Source organism: Elephas maximus, chromosome 12 (genome assembly GCF_024166365.1).
Source record: "Elephas maximus indicus isolate mEleMax1 chromosome 12, mEleMax1 primary haplotype, whole genome shotgun sequence".
Taxonomy (NCBI): Eukaryota; Metazoa; Chordata; class Mammalia; order Proboscidea; family Elephantidae; genus Elephas; species Elephas maximus.
Genome location: NC_064830.1, coordinates 18,404,268 through 18,427,733, shown reverse-complemented (window position 1 = coordinate 18,427,733; position 23,466 = coordinate 18,404,268). Strand labels below are relative to the sequence as shown.

The window sequence follows — 23,466 nt, the reverse complement described above, 5'->3', positions numbered from 1 at the left end:
TAAAAGTGAATTCTTGTTTATGAAGGGCAGGGAAGTCAAATGTCATTGACTTTTGAGTCAGCAGAGTCCCAAAGGGGCTGGGAGTAGGCAGCTCGTGATCACAGGTTGAAGGTGGGCCAAGTGAGACCCTAATTAGCCACTCTCTGAAGGCCCTGCAGCAGCACTTGTTTGGAGGAGTGCGACTTCTCCCAGGAGGCTCAGGGCACCAAGGCCTGTGGGGGTTGAGCCGTGTCACAGGTCGGGGACCTGATGTTCTGCGCGGGAGGCACAGGCCTTGCCTTCTGCTGGAGGGGGGTGAAATCAATAGATGGTGATTAGGTTTGCCGTGAGTCAGAATCCACCAATGGCAGTAGGTTTTTGATCTGGGAACAAGGAGCATTAGGGTCAGCCTGCCTGCCTAGTGCAAGCTCTTGGCCTGGGGGGGTATGGGGGTGCTTCTGGTTGAATTCCAATCTAAATTACAGGTAGGCAGGTACTGCCCCATGTGCCAAGCCAGACAGGCTGGGCTGAGGTGGGTTTGGGAGCTTGGGTAAGGGTGGAGGGGGCACTCAAGCTGTTAAAGCCTGCTGGTGAAGGCTTTGTTGCTCAGAAGAACGATAGTGGCTCATGGGCAGCGTGGGCTAGGCTAGGCACCCCTGCCATACACACCCCTGTTTAACTAGAAGATTTTCTGTCAAGTGTCTGTGTTCCTCTGGGGGCTGCTTCTCTTGTCCTAGGAAGCTGAGACTCTGCATGGAAAGCAGCTGGTCGGGGGGTGGAGGAAGAGACAGTGTTTCAGTTTTTGTTCTTCTAAACCCACCCTCCTACATGCATATCATTAATAGGTACTCTATCTTGGGCTTTGTTTTTCCTATCTTTTCCTTACAAGCCAGGGAAGCCTAAACAAGAACCTCACAAACTATTGCCCCAGGATTCTGTGATTGATATCAGTAATGATATCTTTCCATTTTCATGGGCTTTATCAGTGTCAAAGCACTCTCCCGTCCATTACCCGATTTGATCTTCCTAATATTTTATTGTCACAAGTTTCCTTATAGGTCCCAGGTTGTTCCTATTTCTGTTTGAGTTACTTTCTGTTACCTTTGGCAGAATTCTCTTCCACAGGCCTCAACCCTTTTCCTATAATGAAGAAAAGCATCATGGCACGTCAGCCTTAAAGTGTTCAAACTGCTTCAACTGCCGAGTGAGGGAACCTCATGTCCCAGTGACGTGGAATATGTTCAACTTAACAGCCACGCCATGGATGCCTGCTATGCAATTACCTGACTCAACTCTATCGCACTATTCTAAGTTCTCCTTATTTCTTTCACTCATTTAATAAACATTTCTGAAACGCTTTGATATACAGTAACCAAAAGGTTGGAAGTTCGAATCCACCAGCCGCTCCTTGGAAATCCTATGGGGTAGTTCTACTCTGTCCTATAGGGTCGCCAAGAGTCGGAATCAATTCAACAGTAACAGGTTTTTGGTACGTGAGAAAATGCTGAGAATACAAAAATATAATGCCTGATCATACTCTCAAGGAGTTTACAAACGCTGGAGGTAAGATTTATATCAAGCAGTTGTGAATAGATGCCATGAAGGGGATGAATTAAATTGCCTAAGGGTGATTAGCTTGCCCTTTGGAGATGTACAGACCTAGCTCGGCTGTTAACCAGCAATGTGACATCAGCCAAGCTTCTTAATCTTCTTGCTTTTCAGCATCCTTATCTGAGGGAGATAATAGAGCTACCATTTATCAAATGCTTCTGTGTGTCAGGTGCTTCGCAATCATTACTACAGTGAATTCTCACAATACCCTTTAAGGCTGCCATTAGCCTCTCCATTTAACAAACGAGAAAATTAAAACTCAGACAAGCAAGTAGCTTTCCTCGTTCACACAATGCATGGCGGAGTTGGGAATCAAATCTATTCATGTTTGGCTTCAATGTCCATTCCTGGATGCTGCCTGTTAGGGGTGATTCCCATTCCCCCAAAAGGTATACTCAAGTTCTAAGCCTCAGTATTTAAGCCCCAGTTTTTTTTATTCCTTGGTGGTGCAGTGGCTAAGTGCTTGGCTGCTGACCAAAAGGTCGGCAGTTTGAATTCACTAGCCACTCCTTGGAAACTCTATGGGGCAGTTCTATTCTGTCCTATAGGGTCACTATGAGTCAGAATCAACTCCAGGGCAACAGGTCTGGTTTTGTTCTTGTTGTTGTTGGTATTCCCTTACATGGTAATAGCATCTTTGCTGATGTAGTTAGTTAACATGAGGTCATACTGGAGTAGGGTGAGCCCTAATCCAATATATTGTTGTCAGTTGCTGTTGAGCTGGCCCCCAACTCATGGCAACCCCATGCACAACAAGATCAGACTGTTACGATCCGTAGGGTTTTCACCGGCTGATTTTTGGAAGTGGATTGCCAGGTCGCCTTCTTCTTTGTCCACCTTAGTCTGGAAGCCCTGCCGAAACCTGTTCAGCATCACAGCAACACACAAGCCTCCACTGACGGACTGGTGGTGGCTGTGTTTAAGGTGCATTGGTTGGGAATCGAATCCAAGACTTCCGCACGGAAGTTGAGAATTCTACCATGGAAACACCACTGCCTTCAATCCAATATATATATAATCCAATACAACTGGTATCCTTATAAGAAGAGGAGAGATACAGAGACACAGAGAGACACAGAGGGAAGAATGCTGAGTGATGATAGAGGCAGAGGTTGGAGTTAAGGTTGCCATAAGCCAAGGAACGAACGAACGCCTGGGGCTAGCAGAAGCTGGAAGAGACAAGGAAGCATCTTCCCCAGAGGCTTCTGAGAGCTTGCCCCTGCAACACCCTGAATTCAGCCTCCAGAATTGTGAGAGAATAACTTCTGTTGTTTTAAGCCACCCGGTTTGTGGTACTTTGTTACGACAGCTCTAGAAAACTAATATACTGCCTCATGGGGCTGTTGGGAGGATTAAATGAGATTCTTCTTCAGAGCAAAATGCCTAGAACAGAGCCTGGCTCCCAGCAGGTTTCCAAGAAAAAGCAGCTCTTGCAGTCTCATCGCCCAGCCATCTTCTCTCCCTGCCCAAAGCCCTCTCCACTATGGGATGCTGCCTCCCAGATGAAACATATGGGTACATTTTTTTCCCTCATAATAATTCATACATGTGCCAACATGTTTATGGAAAATAGCTTAAATGGTGTCTTTTATCTCTAAGGACCCAATCACGTTTGGCAATCATGCTCCCAGAAGCGGAGGCCAGGTTCTTTCATCCACACAAAGGGGAGGAAATTATCCAGGAAATTCTGACAAAGAAAGCAATTACAGCAGCCTGACTCATATGGGCTGCTTGTGCCAAGACTGGGCCTTTTTGCCTGGATTACCTGAGTGATGACGTGCCTGCATGGACCCAGATACGTTAGGTTATTTTTCTTATTGGGTCTTTAACAGTATATCTTTTACCTTCACTCCTCACCCTGCACATCCTGGGCAAGAGAAAAGCAGTGTCCAGGCTGGACTAGGGGGTAGGACAGCACCAGACACCCCTACAGGTCTGCCAAATTGTGCGGGAAGTGGGGGAAAGTCCCATGTCCCTCCCACCCCAAAGCTTTAGTAGCCATGCCAGCGGTAGAGGTCTCTCCCTTTTCCTTTGCCGGTGTCTCTCTGTCTGCTGTGGTCTCCCCGGCTTCTCTGTTCTGCCCACCTCAGGTGCCTGCTTGGGCTTGGTGAGCCTTCAACTAATCACTACAGGGGATTATCCAGCCTGGACCGACTAGCATTTTGGTAATAATAATGCTTCTTACATTTCTGCAACACTTGGCTTTCACATCCATTATCTCCTTTGATCCTCACAGCCACGCTACAAGACAGCATCGACGTCGCCATTTTAGATGGAAAAAAAAAAAAGAAGAAAGAGCAGAGGTTTTTCCCAGGTCACCAGGCTAGTAAAGGGCAGAGCCAGCCCCCATAAAGGCGAGGAAGCCCAAGACCAAGGTTTTCTGACTCCTGGTATTGTTCTCACTCCATCACAACATATAGGGCTCTTGGAAAAACATCCAAAGCCCAGGGGAATGTTATTTTTTTAGTTTTCTTTTTTTAATTGTGGTGAAAATATACACACTAAACCATTTGCCAGCACTACTTGTAAATTTGCAATTCAATGGCATTGATTACGTTTTTAATGCTGCGCTACCGTCATGGCTCACTTTTTCCAAGATATTCTACCACCATTAACACAAACTCAATGCCCCCCAAACAAAATTCCCTCTCTTCCCCTCCCTCCCACCCTTAGTAACCATTAATAATCTTTGGTTGATTAATATTTGCTTATCTCACATAAGTGAGATCATACAGTATTTGTCCTTTTTTGGCTGACTTCTTTCACTCAGCATAACGTTTTCAAGATTCATCCAGCTGTGGCCCACATTCTGATGAACTTCATTTCTCTTGAAGGCAGCATAATATTCCATTGTCCGCATATACCACATTTTGTTTATCCATTCACCTGTCGATGGACATTTTGGTTGTTTCCACTTTTGACTATTGGGAAAAGTGCTGCAACGAACATTGATGTAGAGGTATCTGTTTGCATCCCTGCCTTCACTTCTTCTGGGTATAGACCTAGGATTGGAATTGCTAAGTCATGTGGTAGGGAGTGCATTTTTAATGGAAGAATTTCTGGCCCACACGAAAAGGGAGGGAGGGGTAGTTTTGGTGTGTGTAGGGCCTGTCAAGAGCTTGTCAAATCATCCCCACAGGGAGCTGCTTCCTTGTGGGTTGTGGATTAAAGTAGGAGAAGTGGAGTACAGGTCTAATGTTACAACCTCCTAAAAGAAGATACGACCTCCCTGCAGGGTTTTGGATCCTAGGCAGTCAATTGGAGATACAGATAGAAAACCACACAAACCGGATGCTCTGTGATGATGGCTAATCCCGATAACAGCCGAGCAAGCAATCTGGTCTGACGTCTCTTTGGCAGACATGCTATATGAGACAGAGGTGAGTAGCAGCTGACACCCTGGATAATTAGAGCTTGTGCAGCGCCTTTCATCAAGGAGCATAAAGCATTAATTAATTCTCCCCACCCTGTGAAGAAAGAGAAACTGTTTTCCAGATGGACAAACCGAAGGCCCAGACGATCAGGCCATTGCCTCTCAAGCCACTCCACCCATGCCACACCTCCCCACCCAGTCACCAGCCAAGATGGAACCCAATTACCAAATCGAGTATCTCGTCCTCGAGGGTGCACTTGTCTGGCTGCAGCCCTGATCAAATTCTTCTGTACTCAGGAGTTTTTAGTCCCACCTCTCCTCTTTTTGGAGCCCTGGTAACGCAGTGGTTGAGCATTTGTCTGTTAACCAGGAGGTCGGCAGTTCGAATCCACGAACTGCTCTTGGGAAACCCTGTGCAGCAGTTCAACTCTGTCCTATAGGGTTGCTATGAGTTGGAATCCACTTGATGGCAACAGGTTTTGGCTTTTGGCCTCCTTTTTTTAAAGAGCTGCTTTAAAAACACAAATGTTTAGGGGTTAGCTACTTCTTCCCCTACTCTTCTCCTTTTATTTTATTTTTTCTTCTGCAGTCCTTGCTGGAGAAGCTACATCATCCACTGACCTGGATTGGAAACCTCAGGATGCTGGAAAGGGCAAGGGGCGGGCAAAGTAAAAGACTTTGCCTCCAGCTTGTGTGGTCTTATGTCTAAATTAATTTCTCATGCTCATTTCTGGACTACCTTCTTTTCCGTGTCCCTCAGCTCAGTCTCTTCCAAAGCAGAAAGCACTGGAATTACAATAAAAGTGTTTAGGGCAATGGTGCTTCAACGGTAGAACTCTCATCTTCCCTATAGGAGACCCAGGTTTGATTCCTGGACAACGTACTTCACGTGCAGCCACCAACCGTCTCTCATTTGGAGGCTTGCATGTTGCTATGATGCTGAACAGGTTTCAACTGAGCTTCTAGACTAAGACAGATTAGGGAGAAAGGCCTGGTGATCGACTTCTGAAAATCAGCCAGTGAAAACCCTATAGGTCACAACAATCTGGAGAGTTTTGTTCTGTTGTGTATGGGGCCGTGAGTTGGGGGCTGACTCAGTGGCAGCTAGAAATAAAGTATAAAGTGTCATGCATGTGTTAGTTCTTATTAGTATCTTTCCGCATGTTATTAGAATTATTTTTTAATTCTTTGTGCAGCATATCCATAGAATTTTGCATATGGCTAAGACACTATAAAACAGTGAACTATAGTGAAAGAAAGAAGAAAAAACACTAAGGCACAATGCTAAAATTAAAATATTTTAGAAAATTGATAACTGTGTAGTACTGATGACTGACTGAGTACGGAGTTCTTGTGACATTCATGTCTTTAGGCTCTAGGGACTTGTCATAAATTCATTCATTGGGCAAGTAATTGTTGAGTGTTCTGAATGGGCCAGGCCTGGGTCAGCCCTCAGGGTACAGAGGTTAGAGCAGAGAAAAGGCTCGTTGTCCTGACGCTTCCAGTCCACCAAACCCAAAACCAAACCCACTGCCATCCAGTCGATTCCAACTCACAAAAACCCTATAGGACACAGTAGAACTGCTTTGTAGGGTTTCCAAGGAGTGGCTAGTGGATTTGACCTTTTGGCTAGCGGCCGAGTTCTTAACCACTTCTCCACCGGGGCTCCGCTTCCAGTCCAGTGGGGAAGAAAGACAGTCAAGGATTACCAGTCAAGGTTTATCAGTTATCACAACAGGGAAGGTCAAAGAGGAGGTCAAAGATACAATATTTCTCTAACAGAACTTTTCTTCGCTCTTGCTGTTTTCTAAATTAACTGATTTGCCTACAATGATTTCCTTAACATCGCTCCAGTGAGTTTTAAATTTGCTGAAATCTCAGTCTTGTTCTCTTGCCTTTATAGTCTTGATTATTTTCAACAAATAAGCCGAGATGCTCTTTCAGTTTCCAAGTTTTTAGGGGGAAGAAAGCCGAATCCAAACAAATCCTAACACCTACAACTAATCCTACTTAATCCCCAAAGGGGTCTACTCGCTTCAGTTCACTTTTCCTGCCAAACATCCAGTCCTGATCCTGATGTAGTCCTGAGCACCACCGCCTGGCTCCTTCAGTCCCTGTGCTCATCCTGATACCACACATAAAACCAGGTCTTCACCATTTATGCACAGGTCCCATTCATAGTTCAGAACCACTTGCCCAGCTCCCCTTTCTGCCCTGTTCCAAAGCTTCCTGCTGTCCGATAGCTTGGTTCCTTTTCTGTAGCATCCTCACTCCTCAGCCCCATGTTGAGGACTACCCTGGCTTTGACCTTCACATCCCTCCTTACCCACAATCCCTATCTCCATCTGGCCCCAATGCCCCTTTCGGCTGCACTGGATAAATACCCTGCCCAGACCCGCCCAGCTCTCCCTGCCTGGCAAGTGGTACCTGAACAAACTAACCTGTCAGGTGTTTCTCACAGATGGTGTCCTCCTCTCCATTACATACTACACTACTTCTAAGTGACAGTATCACTGTCCTTCATTAGCTCCAATTCTCTTTGATCTCTTCTCATTGGAAAATGGACTATTGTCTTCTGCCCAGGACCACTGAACGGTTCCTCATCCATTTCCATCTAGCCATGCTGGGTTACTCCTAGGGCGTTCCAAAATGAGCATCACATCAAAGAGGACTTACAAAACTGGGTTATTGTCTTGCTGAGGTGCTAACGACACACCGGTGAAGTATTAGTGTTTGCGTAGTTTACAACTTCCTTTCAATATTATTAACTAGCGTTTATTGAATGCTTGCTCTGCAGCAGGCACTGGGTTAAATATTTTACTTGCATTAACTCATTTAATCCTCACAATAAATCTTTTGAGGTGGAGTCTATTAAGTTCACTTAAAAAAAAAAAAAAAAAACCTGTTGCTGTTGAGTCGATTCTGACTCATAGTGACCCTATAGGGCAGAGAAGAACTGCCCCACAGAGTTTCCAAGAGCGCCTGGTGGATTCGAACTGCCAGCCTTTTGGTTAGCCGCTGTAGCACTTAACCACTAAGCCACCAGGATTCCCATGTTCACTTTACGTATGGGAAAAACCTAGGTGTAAAGAGGTTGGATAGATTGCCCAGAATCACACAGCTTGTAAGTGAGGAAGACTGGGTTTGGCCCAGAGAATAAGGCTCCAGATCCTGGGCTCTGGACCACTGGCTCACGTTGCCTCAGTTTCAGCATTCCCCTCCTCCTTGAAGTAAATTTGCCAACCTCTGTCTTCATGGCATCCCTGGTAGCATAGTGGCTAAGTGCTATGGCTGCTAAACAAAAGGTTGGCAGTTCAAATCCACCATGAGCTCCTCGGGAACTCTATGGGGTAGTTCTACTCTGTCCTATAGGGTCACTATGAGTCAGAATTGACTTGATGGCAATGGGTTTGGTTCTGGGTCTTCATCGCATACTCTGCAGGGGCAACCCTCCTAGGCCTTTAATGCCCGAACCCACAGGAATACCTAATGGAGGGTAAAAGGAGGACACCCAGTCTAGAGAACTTGAGAGGGGATTTGGGTAAGAGGAAGGGTCAGGTTTGGGAGCCCTTCAGATTCTTCTAAATCAGTGATTGCCTTTCTAGTCTCTACTCTGAGAGCTAGTGACAATTAGCCTCCCTGGAAACAGAATTGTAGTGGAATGAACCTGAGTCCTAGTCGCTTCTGCCACTTACCAGCTGTAAGGCATTAGGTAAGGATCACATCTTCACTCTGGAGCTCAGTTTTCTCTTCTGTAAAATGGGCGTAATTCCTGCCCTACCTGACTTATAAAGACATTGTAAAAGTAAATGAGACAAAGAGTGCGAAAGCACTTGGTAAACTATAATGTACTGCGTAAGTGTAATGAGGATAATTCTTTGTTATTGGATCATTAATGAGGATAATTCTTTGTTATTAGATGATTAATATAGCGTATAAAAAACCAAACCAAACCTGATTCTGACTCATAGCGATCCTATAGGACAGGGTAGAACTCCCATGGGGTTTTCAAGGAGTGGCTGGTGGAATCAAACTGCCAACCTTTTGGTTAGAAGCCATAGCCCTTAAATATGGAGTATAATATTTTGAAAATATTATCTTATGTGTTGTGTGTGTGTGTTTTTTTCTACCTGGTGTTTCTTCATATACCTTGGCCCTTTTAGGTAGCAGCAACTAGGCCAGAGTGTGCTTATTACCTCAGCAAAGGGAAGTAACAGCAGAATAAGAGAGAGAAAAGTAAAAGGGAGATCTTCTTGGTTTTTGTGTTACAAAATCTAGGCCCTTTCTTGGGGCAAACGTCTGGGGCTGATGAAAATGTTTTATCTTGTTCAAACTGAGTACTTAAGATCTGTGCATTGCATTGTTTATAAATGATACCTAAGAGCCAAACCAAAGCAAAACAAAACCTGGCTTCTTAGAGGAAGAGAAAAGACTTGGGGCATGGGCAATATATTTCGTAGAAAAAAAAATAACTTTTTTTCTTTTTTTTATGGTAAGAGAAAATAGGGGGGCATGGCTTCCTGTCCTCCTACCTCCCTCCCTGGCCCCTGTCCCAAGACTCAGAAAGCGTTCCCTTGGTTAAGAGTCAGAAAGCAAGTATGGGTACTTAGATTGACAGAAAAGAGGGTGACTGACCTGATCCCCAGCCTATGAGCCTCAAGGAGGCATTAAAATCCCAAGTAAGCTTGTAGGCTGTGAAACGTAGAGGTAACGGCTTCTAGGAGAAGCAATGGCATGATCTGCTCAGGTGGACAGGACCTTTGACCATCTCCCAGAGTTTTCTGCCCTAGCACAGGACAGAAGCTGCTGAAGAGTGTCCATGTGCCCGTGAGTAACATGAAAAAAAACTGAGAGAAGAGACAGACCAGGAGTCAGCCTTGTGTCCTAATTGTATGGATGTTTGACCAATGCTCAGATGGGGCAGTGGATATTTCCGTTGATGCCAGTGTAAGAAGATGACATTGAAGACCAGATGGCCCCTTTCCCAAAGCCTCAGCAGTATGCAATTCCCACCACCATCTCCCTGCCTCCAGAACACAGATGGAATCCCAGGGAAAACAGGGTAAGGGAACTCCAAAATGACTGAGATGAACTGTTATCACTGCAGAAGAATGGGGGCTAGAAATATAAAAATTCGGTTATATTTTTTGCGTGTCCAAGTTTGATTTTTGAGAGTCATGCTCACTTCACTGAGTTTTCTCAGCTGTAATTCCAAATCACGTAATATACAATGTACAATGGGCCAAAAGCTCTCTCAATGCACTTCATGGCTTAATTCATTTAAAGGAGTTGCCTAAGCTGCTACACAAAGCTTTCTCAGGCTTAAAAAGGAGGTGCTTCCATTAAGTATGGAAGCAACGACATTGACATTATTTGTATATTTCGTAAACCAGCCTAACACAATGGCTTTATAATCTAGGACTGTGGAGACTGGGACAATGTGTATTACCCCCTCAGTTTCTCTGGATGATGCAAATGGTTAAGCTCTCAGCTACTAGCCTAAAGGTTGGCAGTTCGAACCCACCCAGAGGCACCTCAGGAGACAGGCCTGGTGATCTGCTTCTGAAAGGTCACAGCCTTGAAAATCCTATGGAGCAGATCTATTCCACATACTGGGGGTGGAACAACAACAGCTTTTCTTAATTAATGGAGGCATCTTGGAACATTTGTTTCCTTTACAGAAACGTCCTTTATTTTCCTATCCCAAGTCTTTTCCAAGGATCATTGCTGAGCTTGCCTTCTCTGATGGGGGTCCGATGACAAAGGATGCCTGCTGGTTGCCCACTACAATGCCTGGGAAGGTTTCCAGCTGCAGAATCCCCTTCCTGAGAATATGATTTTGCTGATGTCAATGTCAGAAGAATTGGGCACATCACAGGAGACTAATAGGGGGCAGTCAGAGCCCTGGATATAGTTAGTGAATCCCACAAAGATCAAAACACACACACACACACACACAAAAGGAGCCAAGTTGTCTAATAGCCTTAGCCACGCAAACAAAATGAACCAACACCAAACTCCAGTGGCTAAAAGCATGGCTTGCTGTATAAAGCAGCTGCAAGTAGATTAATCTGAGTTCTGCCACTCACACAAGGGCTGTGTGCCCTTGAGTAAATCACTCAACTTCTCTGAATCTTGGTTTTCTTTCCCTGAAAATGGACACAAATGACACCTACCCTGTAGCATTATTATAAAGGTTAAATGAGGAAAGGACTTTGTGTCTAGAACTATCTAAGCATATAATATGAATATCAAGAGATAGACCAAATTTGTTTTCTGTGATTGTAGGTCTAAAACGCAAAACCCATTTAGATGTATGTGTGTGTGTGTGTGTGTGTGTTAAACATTTGGAAACCACTCTGGAAGAAGATATTTGAGGGGTAGCCATTACCATTTTCACTGGAAATTCTGGTCTTCTTCAAGTGTTTCATTTATATAGAAAAGAGCATCTTGGTTCCAAATATTTTCATCCCTCTGGGCTTTTTTTTTTTTTTTTATTCATTCATTTATTCAACACATATTTGCTGACCGCACTGGGACCACTGAACCTCCACCTTGAAGATTACCCCTCTCCCAGACTCGGAAACCCGCAGTCACTAACAAAAGGCTGATAAGGAGGCCCTAGGTCAGCAGCAGCTCACTGCTCAAGCTCCTTCTAGGAGGGCCAGAGAGGTGGCTGGTGCACTGATCCAGGAGGCCAGCACTGCAGTGGGAGCTGAGAACAGGGCCCAGAGCAGTTATAAGGTGACTCAGTATAAGTTATGACCTTGAACACCATGCAGGTTCAAAGTCAAGGAACCAAATGCAGTTTTGGAGTCCTCAGGTTGAGTTTGAGACCAGAGATAAGACACAGAATGGCATGATGAGGAAAGGGAAAGTGACAGTGGCTGAGCACCAGGCTTGCATGACCACAGCTTTTATTAGCCACCAGCTGCACTGTGTGGGAGGGTCTGCCTGGCTTAATCACTGAGGTTCAGGGCCATCACTTCCTGTCTCAGTCTTGCAGCTGGTCCTCCTTTGACCTTGGTACCCTAGTTCTCCAGGAACTGGATTTCTGATGGTCCTACTGCTCCCCCCAAAGACTACATGTCCTGCCTGTAAGCCTTGCTTTTTCCCTGTGCCTTTCCTGACACTGGTCTGTACACTCCAGAACCCATCTGGTAAACTCTGTCCCACCCTTGTTTGGGCAAATCCCCAGGCTCTTGGTCTTGATCTTGGCTAATAAGACTTAACCTCTTGTCTAGAATTATCTTAGGTGAAGGGAAGGACAACACTCAATACAGGGGAAGTCAGCACAATGGACTAAACCATAAAGCTAAGAAGTTTCCTGAGCACAATCGAACACTTTGAGGGACAGAGTAGCAGGTGCAGGAGTCTGGGCACCATGGTTTCAGGGGCCATCTAGGTCAATTGGCCTAACAAAGTTTATTAAGAAAATGTTCTTCATCCCACTTTGGTGAGCGGCATCTGAGGTCTTAAAAGCTTGAGAGCAGCCATCTAAGATCCATCATTTAGTTTCAACCCACCTGGAGCAAAGGAGAATGAAGAACACCAAAGACACAAGGAAAATATTAGCCCAAGAGACAAAAGGGCCACATAAACCAGAAACTCCATCAGCCTGAGACCAGAAGAACTAGATGGTGCCCAGCTACCACCAGTGACCGCCCTGACAGGGAATACAACACAGAGTCCCTGATGGAGCAGGAGAAAAGTGGGGTGCAGAACTCAAATTCCTGCAAAAAGACCAGACTTAATGGTCTGACTGAAACTAGAGGAATCCCAGAAGATCTGGTCCCCAGACTTTCTGTTAACCCAGAACTAAAACCATTCCTGAAGCCAACTCTTCAGGCAAAGATTAGACTGGACTATAAAACATAATACTTGTGAAGAGTATGCTACTTAGTTCAAGTTCAAGTAGAATACACGAGACTAAATAGGCAGCTCCTGTCTGAAGGTGGGACGAGAAGGCAGAAAGGGATAGGAGCTGGGTGAATGGATACGAGAAACCCAGGGTGGAAAGGGGGAGAGTGCTGTCACGTTATAGGGATTGCAACTAGGGTCACATAACAATATGTGTATAAATTTTTGTATGAGAAATTAACTTGAGCTGTAAACTTTCACTTAAAGCACAATTTAAAAAATGCCAAAAAAAGACTTGTGTCTTGTCCCCTGTGGACAGATTTCCGGGCTTCAGATCCCCCTAATGGGCCTGTGGCTCCCTTAGCCAGATGTGACTGGCTCTTACCCACCTCTGGGACTGTCCTGGGCTCATGCTTTTGGCCCATCCCACCGCCATTCGGGTGTTTGTGATTTATTCTTTATAAGTACACCTTTTTTTTTTTTTTAAGTCCTTCTCATAGAGCTCTAGTCTTGTTCCTTATGACACCAAACACAATTTTTTCTTTCGTGCTTATTCTTGATGTCTGCCTTTCCTACTAAATTGTAAACTTCCTGAGAACAAGGGCAACATCTATTCTCTTTTCTTCACTGCTGATTTCTTAGTACCTCACACAAGGAATGCTTATTGAATGAATGCATGAATAATAATAAATCAATATATATACCCTAATTCATTCCAAAATGTAATTTTTAGGCAATTATTATTTTCTTTGATTCTTAAATAACCTCTAAAGAGTCATTAAGAAAAAAAATGTTGCCCTTGAGTCGATTCAGACTCATGGTGACCCCATGTGTGCAGAATAGAACTGCTCCATAGGGTTTTCAATGGTGGTGACCTTTTGGAAGCAGATCGCCAGCCCTCTCTTCTGAGGCACCTCTGGATGAGTTCAAAACACCAACCTGTCGGTTAGCAGCGTAACCTGTTTGGGCCACCCAGGGACTCCCTGAAGAGTCATAATCCTTTTTAAAGAGGAGAAAAGACAGGGCCAGAGAGTGTTAATGACCTAACTCGCCTGAGGCCACACAGCAAGGTTGGGTACAGCTGGGACTAGAACCCGGGTCCTGAGACTGGTCATTCTAACCCCTACTGAAAAGTCTTGGGGATGAATGCACACACACACACACACACACACACACAATAACTAGAAGACAGTGAAAAGGGGCCCAAGCGTAAGTGCCAGATAAATCCATAAACCAAACCAAACCCGTTGCCATTAAGTCGATTCCAACTCATAGCGACCCTATAGGACAGAGTAGAACTGCCACATCGTCTCCAAGAAGCGCCTGGTGGACTTGAACTGCCGACCTTTGGGTTAGTCCCCCGTAGCATCACCAGCGTTTCCAAGTGCAGGATAACGTAGTACATACAATATAAACAGTGACATTCCTTTTAAACTACTCCCCCCCTCTCACTGGGGAAGATGCCTGCAGAGCAGGAAGCCTTGAGTTTGACATTCCTGACATTTCAGTGACATTTCCATGGCAACGTCATCACAGTCCCAGAACAGTCCCTCGGGGCTGCCGGGCAGGCTGAAGTCTTGGGGCAGGAAGTGCCTGAGCAGCTGCGGAGGAGTCCGTTACAACACTCAGATCCTTCCTGCCCCCTTAGAGCCGGCTCTCGTCATGTCTGGCAGGGCTTTTCACCTCCACACACCCCAATGGCCACGTTCTACATGTCTACATCTCAAACAGCTGCCTAAGTAATTGTGTTTCACGCCACTCTCACAGGCCCTTCCCTCCTGTTCTAAATGAAGAGGTTTCCGGGTGGCATTTACCTCCTGGCTTCATAGACCCTGCTGAGCCTCCCACACGCCACGCCCTGCCCGCACATGAAAGCCAGCCTCAAACAGCAGCACCTGTTCTGGGCAGCACCGACCCCTTCTGCGTCCACCCAGAACCTGCTTGCTCCAGCTTTCATCAACCTGCACCTCAGATCTCTGGGTCCACACCCGGCTTCAGAACCTGCACTGGCGCTTCCGGTTTAGTGACTTTCCTTCTGGCTTCTTGAACTTCAGGCGCCCATCCCAGCCAGCCCCTTGGGTTTTGCCCACGCCCTACTGCACTCCTGGAAGGAGCACCAACAGTGAGACGAGCTGCCGAGGGCCTCTATCCCAAAGGGGAGGGGTCCACACTCCAGGGAGGCACCTGCTCATTTACCTGCTCTAGCACTTTCTAGGCAGACCAGAGCCACATCAGCGCATTCAGCGCTCATATGGCCGAGTCACAGGTCTTTTTTAAGTTTCTAACTTTAGCTGAAGGGCTGGTGATGTTTCATGGCGCTTCTGAAAGCATCTGATTGCACTCCTTGTTGACCTAGAAGAAACTGTGAGAAGCCAGCTGCCCAGGTTGTGGTCCTGGCTGTCCTGCTGGGGCCACCCCCTTCTCTGAGGCCCAGGCTTCCCAGAACTGAGTCTGGTGGCCATGCAGGGAATGCCAGGCCCACTGGAGCAGGTTCACTGAGCAGACCTAGGAGAGAAGTAAACCCAGGAGGGGAGAACAGCTCTGATAAGACATCCTCAGTGGAGGAGACTGCCACAGGGCTGGGGTAAGTCCTGTGCTTGCCACTTAAATAAGCCATGTCTTTTTACCAGACCCCAGATTATTCATTTCTGTTGGGAGGCAATGAACAATACCTCTATCAGACCCATGTTTGCTTAATAGGATTTAAATGTTTCCTGTGATTCTAGACTCCCAGGAAATTTGTAAAATCGGCAGTTTTTCTCCCACACTCCCCACATCCATGTCTTTATTTCTCCATCTCTTTTCCACATTTCTTCTCTTCCCCTTCCCTCACTTCAGAATTCTCCTCAGGTTACTCTCTGGGAATCTGACACTGACTGGTGAGCAACCTCTTCTGCCATCATCACACAGACTTATTTGCACCTTAGATGAATTATGTGTGGGCAATGCTTAACCCAAAGAGTGAGTCACTGATGGTGGTATTTTGGGTACCTGGCAGGGAAGGAGTGGGGCTTGCTGAATTCTCCATATCCCTCTATATCGGCCTACTTAGAAGATGAATTCCAGAGCCCAGCAGCTGCTTCCTCCTCCTTCTTGCCCCCAGAGCTTCTCCACAGGGTGGGGGCAGCAAAGGGCCATCGCATTTCCCAGGCTCCCTTGCATTGTGGGCTTTTGGAGAATGTGTTTCTTATTTGACTTCCTGGTCATGCTGCCAAAGGGCCTCCAGTCAACAGAGCAGCCAGGCAAGTTCAGCTAAGGATTCTGACCACTGCTGCTTTCCTCCCCAGAATATCAAATAGGCTTGGGCTGCCATGATCAGTGCTTCCTGTTCTCTCAGCTGTCACCTCTGATGGGGCTGGTGATATGTGTGTGTGGGGGGGCGGTGGAGTGGGAAGGGCAGGAGATTGGCTTTTTCCAAACCCAGAGCATTTTAGGGTAGCATTAGGGATACTAGAGTGGATACTAGAACCACTTGTATGGTTTCAGCCTGTAGAGCTTAAGATTGCATGAAGGACAAGAATAACAATGCTGGAAGTACTCATTCTAGAAATGTGCAGTCACACCAGTGTGTTTACCTGTTTTTCATGGAGCTTTGATCACTCCATGGCACCTTATCACTATAAACGGTACCCCTCAAACCTTTTCACTTAAACTCTCCTAACTTCAAAGAAGAGCAAATATTTGTTCAAGAGGAGTCCAGGAATCCAAAGAAATCGCGTTTCTATGAAGTTTCCCATCTTAGTTTTATAATTTGTGCAAAGTTAACATCCTACTCCTTAATATGCCTGTGTTTGCTTTGATATAAAGATGTCTTAAATCACTGACCAGTTAATTTACTGCTTTTACCCCAAATCTCTGAGTAAAAGTGACATGTCAGGAAGATGCCCTGTGGTCTCTCTCTAGTCTAAATCCACAAACCCTCAGGGAGTGCCAGGACCCCAGTTTGAGAAGCAAGGAAGGGAAATATTACTATAAAATAATATTATTTTATTTGGGAATAGACTCAATAATCACTATATTCCATCGACTTCTGCAGGTATTATTAAGCATAACCACTTATTACACAATTTTATACACATAGCCAAAACTCAAATTTGCCCTGCTACCCCTCCCCATCTTGTCAGCAGCTGGACACGACCATTTGCTTTTACATCTAAAGGTTCAGAGCTCAACAAGGGTCCTGCTTTCAGCAAATATTAGCTATATATGCACTGGAGTGGGAATGAGAGATTTTAAGGAGATAGTTTAAAGGGCCTTGGCTAGATGCCCCTTAGGGTGTCCTTTGACTCAAACAAAGGAGAGTTTCACTAAGACCACAGAGTAACTAACAAAAGAACTGGCAGAACTGGAACGCTGGCCTGCTGTAAAAAAATGTACTCATTCTCGGGCTCCACATCTTGATAATCAGAGTGATATTAATATCAGACAATGTAGACTGTAAATCAAGAAGCATTACTAAAGATAAAAAGGGACATTTCATAATTGCAAAATATTCAATTCACCAGGAAGATGTAACCAAAAAAAAAAAAAAAACTGTACTAGAGCTCAGTAAAGCATTGGTTGCTTGACCTGTTCCATTTCTGAGAACTCTGCTATGTTACCGTGCAGGTTAGAATGTGACCAATCTACTCGTGTGTATGAAGGCTCCTAGCATGGGAACTAATGCTCAATAAATATTTGGTAAACTTGAATTTGAACCCAGTAGTCAAGTGAACCTCTTAGGCGTCTGTGTGCCTTGAAGGACTTGTTTTCTTTGAATGACTGTCCAGGTTGTGGCTGCACCAGTCACTGCTAGAAAGTGAGGCAGACAGAAATGGAATGACGGGAACATCATGGTATATGCAAACACAGAGGCATGAGGCACAGGCACATTGATTAACATGGCTGGGTGCAGATGGCAGAGCAGACTAATAGGAGAGGAGGCTGGGTAGGCAGGCAGGACAAGGTTGTTGGAGGCCTTGTGTTTATCATACCTGGAGTTTGGGTCTCATTCTGAAGGTTATGAGAAGCCAATGGAAATATTTAAGCAGAGAAGTTTCATGCCTAGGTTTTTAGTTCAGGAAGATCCTTCTGGCTCAGCTTAGAGAGACTAGAAAGAAACAGTAGGGGCAGAAGATCAACTATGAAGCTGTTGCAGCAACTCAGGGAAGAGATAGCGGGGGCTTTAATTAATACAAAAGAAGGCAAGAAAGGAGAGATAAAGGAATATAAAAGAGGTGGGACAAACAGTAAGATGGTAGATTTAAAGAGAAATGTAACAATAATTACACTAAATGTAAATGAACTAAATATTTTAATTAATATTAAAATTTTGATAGAATAGATTTTTAAAAATCCAACTATATGTTGCTTACAGGAGATAAATCTTAAATGTAAGAATATGGAAAGGTGAAAAACAAAAGTTTTAAAAAAGTAACTCCATGTAAATAAACAAACAAAAATAAAACAGCAAAAAGCTAGTTTAGCTATACTAATATCGGACAAAGTAGACCGTAAATCACAGAAGCATTACTAGAGATAAAAAGGGACATTTCATAATTCTGAAATGTTCAATTCACCAGCAGGATGTAACAATTCAAAATTTGAATACATCTGATAATATAACTTCAATTATATAAAGGAAAAGTGCTCAGACTATAAAGGGAAGTAAACAAATTCATAATCATAGTAGATGAATTTAACATACTTCTTTCAATAACTGATAGACTAGTCAAAAATCGGGACAAATACAGATGATTTGAACAACTTATGTAATAAACTTGACCTAAATGGCATAGAAGAACATTGCACCTCAATAACTGAAGAATACATATTCATTTCAAGAACACACAGAACTTTTTATAAAACTGACCATATGCTGGGGAAGTAAACAAGTCTTAAAAAGTGTCAAAGGACATATAGTGTATGTTCCTTTATTATTAACTTAGAAATCAACAATAAAAAGGTAATTAGAAAATCTGGATGTGTTCGAAAATAAGAAATAAATTCTAAATAAACTACAAGTTAAGGTTAAAATTATAACAGAAATTAGAGCATATTTTGAACTGAATTATAAATCAGAATTTGTGGGACGTAATTTTTTTTTTTTATTTAACTAGAGTTATGCTTAAGAGATTTATTGAAAAGAGACTGAAATTTTTACCGAAGAATTTAGAAAAAGAACTGCAAACTAAACTCAAAGGAAGTAAATAATAAAGATATAAGTAGAAATTAATGAAATGCAAAACAAGTTTACAATAGAGGATCAACAAAACCAAAGTTAGCTCTTTGAAAAGTCCAATAAAATTGACAAATCCCTGGTAGACTAATCAAGAAAAAAGAGAGGAGGCAAAAATAACAGAATCAACAGTGATAAAGGAGACTTGCTGTGAATTCTACAGACACTTAAAAAAAAAGAAGAGGACAATATTAACAAATTTATACGATAAATTAGAAAGTTTTGATAAAACGTATAAATTCTTAGGAAACCACAACTTATCAAAATAGACACAATAATAATTAGAAAACATAAATAACTGAATATGTTATTAAAAAATCTTCCCATAAAGAATACTTCAGGCCCAGATGGCTTCCTAAATGAATGCTATCAAGTATTTAAGGAAGAGATATCATCAATCTTACAGAACGCTTCCAGAAAATAGAAAAAGAAGAAATATTTCTTAAGACTTTTTTTGAGACCAGCAAACCTTGCTACCAAACTCTTGTAAGGACATTAAAACAAAGGAAAATTATAGACCTATCCCGTTAAAGAAGATAAATGTAAAAATCCTAAATATTAGCAAACTAAATCCAGCATTATGTAAAAGGATAATATATCACAACCAAATTGAATTTATTACGGGGAAGCAAAGCTGGTTAGTCATTCAAAAACTGATCAATGTTCTTTACCACATTGATTGATTAAGAGAGAAAAATTATATTATTCAATAAATGTAAAAACAGCATTTGCTAAAATTCAGCATGCATCCATAAAATTTTTTTTAACATACTAGGAATATAAGGGAGCCCTGGTGGCGCAGTGGTTGAGAGCTTGGCTGCTAACCAAAATGTCAACAGTTTAAATCCATCAGCTGCTCCTTGGAAACCCTATAGGGCAGTTCTACTCTGTCCTATAGGGTTACTATGAGACAAAATCGACTCAATGGCAACAGGTTTGTTTTTGGTTTTTTTGTAGGAATAGAAGGAATCTTCTTAATCTATTAGAAAGATGCTTATTTATTTTTAAATCTATAGCAAATACATAAAGATGAAATTTTGTAAATTTTCCTTCTGAAAATATCTTCCTGCTAGTCAACATTTTACTTCGGATCATAGCCAGAGCAAGAAGACAAGAAAAAGAAATAAAAGGTATAGGAATTAGAAAGGAAGAAATGAAGCTGCCATTACTTGCATATTACATAATTTTCTAGTTGGAAAATTCCAAAGAATCCACAGATAAACTATTAGATTTAATAAGTGAATTTAGCAAGGTTGTTGGAAGCAAGGTCAATTTGTAAATATCAGTTGTATACAAATACAATAGTAAATTGTATTTAAAGATAATATTTACAAATTTAATAACTAGAAATAAATCTAACAAAACACATGTTCAAGTCTTCTGTGCTGGAAACAACAAAATATTATTACAAAATTTTAAAGATGACCTAATAAATGGAGAAATGTTCATAGATTGAAAACCCAATAATGTAAAGATGTTAGTTTTCAAATTGACCTGTAGGTCTAATGCAATCCCAATAAAAATTCCAAAAGGCATTTTGGGAAAATTAATAAGCTTATTCTAAAAGTTGTATAATAATGCAAAAAAAAAAAAAAAAAACCTCATTGCCATTGAGTCAATTCTGACTCATAGTGACCCTACAGAACTGCCCCATAGGGTTTCCAAGGAGCGGATGGTGAATTTGAATTGCTGACCTCTTGGTTAGCAGTCAAACTTTTAACCACTGTGCCAATGAAAAGGGACTAGAATAACCAAGTAATTCTGAAGAACAACAGGAGAGGAATTTCTCAACTGGAAATGAAGACTTCAGATATTAGTACATTGTGGTATTGACACATGGATAGACAAATAGATGACAGAAACAGCAAGTCTAGAAGGAGACTCACGCATATAGAGATACTTGATTTTTGTCAAAAGAGTCACTGTAGAGCAGTGGGGGGAAGAAAACTGAACCCATCGCTGTTGAGTCAATTCTGACTCATAGTGATCTTATGACCCAGTGGGAGAAGGAAAGTCTTTTCAATAAATAGTGATGGATGGAAAACAACGAAACTTGGCCACTACCTACTACCACATGTAATCAATTTATATGGATCAAAGATCTCATATGAAAAGTGAAACAAAAGCTTCTAGGACTACATTGTCCAAACTAATAAACCAGTAGCCACATGTTCTATTTAGACTTAAACATTAATTAATGAACTAAATGAAATAAAAAATTCAGTCCCTCAGCCATGCCAACCACGTTTGAAGTGTTCAGTAGTCGCACGTGGTTAGTAGCTATCTATTGCACACACAGATGTGAAACATTGCCACAGGAAATGCTACAGAACAGTACTGTTCTAGAAGATAACATTGGAGAATACCTTCATGATCTTGAGATAGAAATTTCTTAAGCAGAGCATCAAAAGCACTAACTAAGAAGAAAGACTGCTAAATTGGGATACCTTAAAATTAAGACCTCAGTTCATCGAAAAAGTAGGAGAAAATGTCTGCAACACATATAACCAATAAAAGGTTTCCATTCAGAATACACAAAGAAAGCCTTTAAAACAGCAAGAAAAAGGCAAGATTTTTGTGATAATTCATCAAATTACACACTTAAAGTATGTGCACTTTTCTGTATACATGTTGTATTTCAATTTAAAGTTTAAACATTTTGGCTATACACTTTATAGTTTCTAATCTTGGACAAATTATATAATCTCTCTAAGCCTCCATTTAAAAAATTTGTAGAGTGGGGATAGTGATAGTTGCTGCCGTGTAGATTGTAGGGCTGGCAACCAATGTCACAAAACAATTTGTGCATTGTCTAGTGAGACACTAATTTGCTCTGTAAACTTTCACCTAAAGCACACACACACACACACACACAAAGTTCATGCTTTCTCCAATATGCTGCCTATTCAAGTAGATCACAAAACAAACCTACCCTGAATAGTTCCAGTGAACCGTTGATTAAAAATAACTTCAACACTCTTTGTAAATATGAAATCACGTATAGATTCTTGGTAACAGAGCTAATGTATTTTTCGATGATGACTTTTGTAGAAGATGAGGCCCTTACCATCTCCAACTCAGACACTGGATTCCAAAAAACTTGAGGCTATGAGATAGGGGCCCACATTCCTGGCAGGGTGGGGCCCTATCTTTACTGTCACTCAGGAACCAGCTGTAGTTAACTATGGCTGACAGGTTTAATTAAGTTTCTAGAACCACTGATTCACATCCAAAAATGCATCTACTATGATAAAATCTGCTGGACAGAAGTCTGTTGATGTGCTAATCAATAAAACATGGGGTTGTTTTTTGATTTGCCTCATATTTGAGTACTTTTCCAAACATTCCTTAGAGGAGCTATTGTGTCTTTTAATTTTCTTTTTCTTTATGCCACCTAATGAGGTCTTGGTTATCATATGATTCAAGGGAGCCATGCTAACCAATGTTGTTCTATTTAACACATGTAATTTGATAATTAGTGGCTGGGTTGCGTTGATTAAAAAAAAATTTATGTTCACTGCCATGTTTTCTAATAAAGCCAAAGCTCTATGTCACTAAAATACCCAGCCACAAGGAAATATCTAAAAAATTATGATTCATCAACATGCAGCCTTAAAAATTATAATTTTTGTGAATATCGAAATATTTTATGATAGAAATTTTTAAAGCAGAGTACCGAAGTATGTGTATAATATGATTGCAAAAACATGGAAATGGTCATACATGGCCAAAGAATGGGCAAAATATATAAAAGTGAAAATAGTTTTGGTATTAGAATGGTGAGATTATGATAATTTCCTCAAAATTTTACTTTAATGTTGTTTTTAAATGAAAACAGTCTTGGGAGCTATGATTCCCTGTTTGTCTACCTTTGATGTATATCCCACTGTCCTGTAATAATAATAGCAAAATTCACTGAAACAACGCTTAACTCAATATGATTAGTTGATTATATAATACAGCTAATACTTAGGCATTGTGGCTAAAGTATGAGGTCATAAGTTGAAAAGCAAATCTTTTGGATAAATTGTTCCTATTTTTCTTTTTATTGTAATTTAGATAAAGGTTTGTTCCTATTTTTTATGTGTATTTATTTACACTCCACCTTGATCCTAAGAACAGAGTCCTGGTGGTACAGTGGTTAAGCACTGGGCTGCTAACCGAAAGGTCAGCGGCTCGAATCCACCAGCTGCTCCTCGGGAGAAAGATATGGCAGTCTGCTTCCATAAAGATTTACAGCCTTGGAAACCCTATGGGGGCAGTTCTACTCTGCCCTGTAGGGTCACTATGAGTCAGAACCGATTCAACAGCAAACGGTTTGGTTTGGTTTTGGTTTGATCCTAAGAGGACTTAAACCAAAAAAACCAAACCGGAACCGGTTGCCCTTGAGCCGATTCTGGCTCATAATGACCCCACAGGATAGAGT

General features: G+C 42.4%; 1 protein-coding gene across 1 annotated transcript in view; it reads left to right on the top strand.

Annotated features, from left to right (window-relative positions):
• Nucleotides 1-14,657: 14,657 nt before the first annotated feature.
• The window catches only part of MBOAT2 (membrane bound O-acyltransferase domain containing 2), a 216,344-nt gene continuing 207,535 nt past the window's right edge, over nt 14,658-23,466 (top strand). Inside the window, exon 1 of the mRNA XM_049904678.1 lies at nt 14,658-15,407. The gene's annotated coding sequence lies outside the window, so the exon portion shown is untranslated. The remainder of the gene's footprint in view (nt 15,408-23,466) is intronic.